This window comes from Salvelinus sp. IW2-2015, linkage group LG4q.1:29 (genome assembly GCF_002910315.2).
Source record: "Salvelinus sp. IW2-2015 linkage group LG4q.1:29, ASM291031v2, whole genome shotgun sequence".
Taxonomy (NCBI): Eukaryota; Metazoa; Chordata; class Actinopteri; order Salmoniformes; family Salmonidae; genus Salvelinus; species Salvelinus sp. IW2-2015.
This window is the reverse complement of record NC_036842.1, coordinates 82,555,346-82,557,749: the sequence shown is the minus strand read 5'-3', so window position 1 is coordinate 82,557,749 and position 2,404 is coordinate 82,555,346. Positions and strand designations below refer to the sequence as shown.

The following is a 2,404-nucleotide window of genomic DNA, read 5'->3' as shown; positions in this document are numbered from 1 at the left end:
TTTCCCTCTCTCGACTCATATTGTCCTACTCACGTGGCAACAACGACAATGCAYGCAATGGCAAGATAGCGACACTCCGTTAGGTGGTTAGCCTGCTAACGTTAGCTAGCTAGCTACTCTCCCAATGTCTCTCACTCGTTGTCCGTTCCAGGAATATGGGCTGGTGCTCACATTAAAATAAATCTCAGCGGTGCCTCCAAATTTGTTACCCTTCCAATGAGCTTATCATATAAACTACAATGCGAAAAGTACGGTTTACTCCACTTTTAATCATGTCAGCACAGGTAACAGCTGTTTACAGTCTTTCTTTAGTTTTTCATTCTTACTCTTTCCACCCCAAAGGCTGGAAATCGTATCATAAAGCTTTAATTCCAAGCATATTTTCTGCTTTGTGGGCTCAGCGACATTGTACACCCTAAAAAAAAGCAGTCCTTCCTCCCCGTCGGGGAATTGAACCCCGGTCTCCCGCGTGACAGGCGGGGATACTCACCACTATACTAARGAGGAGCAGGAGGGTTGGCCTTTTGAAAAAAAGTGGAGCATTGGTACTAACCCTAAATGTGGAGTGTTGGGCGTTAATCCTTCTATCAAAAACATCTGTAGAGACTGAATGGTTAGAGCTAGAAACTAGTATGACCCGTCTTTGGAAGGCTGAGACTCTCACGAACACGTACATGTAATCGATTTTGCTCTATACTGCTCACAAGCCACACAATAGTAGTTAGAAGGTGAGGCGTTTGTGGGAAATCCCAGGACATTGTCACAAATGCCAAACTCAAGACAGTTGTCKCTYACTAGTTGGATATTCGTTTCCCATTTAACAACTAAAGCCTTGCACAAAGTAAATCACCTCACACACTGGAAATCTACAATGGATTCACCAAAGTCTACTGAGAATGAGTAAATGTCCAAACTGTAAATGAAAGCAAAATCAGATTTTTCAAGAGTCAGTTGAGAATTCTACCATGACCAGAGATTTCTGTTAGCCTGGCAATCTAACAGAGATTTCTTCCTCAGGGGTTTGCATACTTGTCGAAATTACATGTTCAAAATTTCCTGCATTGGCCGGGAATCGAACCCGGCCTCCCGCGTGGCAGGCGAGAATTCTACCACTGAACAACCAATGCCTATATTTCTTTATTTCCCATGGTGTCACGACTCCTGCCGAAGTCGGTCCCTCTTCTTGTTCGGGCGGCGGTCGACGTCATTGGTCTTCTAGCCATCGCCGCTCCACCTTTCATTTTCCATTTGTTTTGTCTTGTTTTTCCACACACCTGGTTTACATCCCCTCATTACACTACGTGTATATTATCCTCTGTTCCCCTCGTGTCTTTGTGTGMTATTGTTAGTTCGTTTCGTGTGTGACGCTACAGGCTGGTTTTGCGCCGGGTATTATGTTAACCCGTGGTTTTTGTATTTTGCACTATTTTGTGTATTTGTGCGCTCGCTTTTTCCTTGGGCCGGAGTGTTGTTACGCAGTTGCGTCCGGCTGTCTGTTTTTCCTCTGCCTAATAGAAGGCTAGCGCTGTTTCACTACATCTCTGCTTCTCCTGCAGCCTGCATCTTCCATTCCGACCACGTGTGTAAGCGCACACTGTACAGATATACCACACCGCTGCCTTAATGGATAGTTGCAGCAGGAGGCAGATACCTGTTGTAGGGATCGAGGAGCGTCGTCGAGAGCAACACGGCAGAATGCTTCCACCAGTCTCGGCGCTCTTATGGACCGCGTCGTGCAGACCGGATGGATCCGCTGAACGGAAGAGAGACGAGTGGAGTCCTTCCACGCCTCCACCAGCACAACAGGGTCTGCCACTACTCGGCCTCCACCTTTAGTCCCATGGTCCCAATGGGATTTCGTCTCGCCTTTCCTCCCGGGGACTATCGATAGGGACGGCGGCACGCGTGCCAGGGTTTCCTGCCTTGGCAGCTGGACCTGTACCGGCTCCCTTCGGGACGTGAGAGTGGTGGTCCGCCTCTTGAGTCTCGTGCCTCCTCATGGGGAAAAGCCCTGGAGTGGGGCTAAGCCATGCGTGGGTAGAAGGAGAATGCGGCGCTGGAACCACTTCAAAGAGTTCCGCCCGCCGCTTCCGGGCCAGTCTTCGACGCACAGCCGCCGAGGGTAGAGGCGGGCGGGTGAACATCCTCTGCCACCTGAAGGCAGGGACAAGGAGCACAGGAATTTGCCCTGGACTTTCGGACCCTGGCCGCCCGGAGCGGGATTGGAACGCAACGGGCCGCCTTATCTGGACACACTCATCGCTGCAGCCTGTGCGAGGATTTCCGTAAGAGTTTGGCCTGCCATGGGATACCTACGCTCACCTTTGGACCAAGCTGATGGAACTGTCATTCGGGCTGGATACCTGGCTGGCAGTGACCGGGACATTCAAGAGAGGGCTCTGTT

The 2,404-nt window shown here is 50.1% G+C and overlaps 2 non-coding genes across 2 annotated transcripts; both read right to left on the bottom strand.

Moving 5' to 3' along the window:
- Positions 1–435: 435 nt before the first annotated feature.
- On the bottom strand, positions 436–507 carry trnad-guc (transfer RNA aspartic acid (anticodon GUC)). The gene has a single exon. It is a non-coding gene; the product is annotated as a tRNA-Asp (tRNA).
- A 550-nt stretch (positions 508–1,057) lies between these two features.
- Positions 1,058–1,127, bottom strand: trnag-gcc (transfer RNA glycine (anticodon GCC)). Its single transcript has one exon. It is a non-coding gene; the product is annotated as a tRNA-Gly (tRNA).
- Between the last annotated feature and the right edge of the window lie 1,277 nt (positions 1,128–2,404).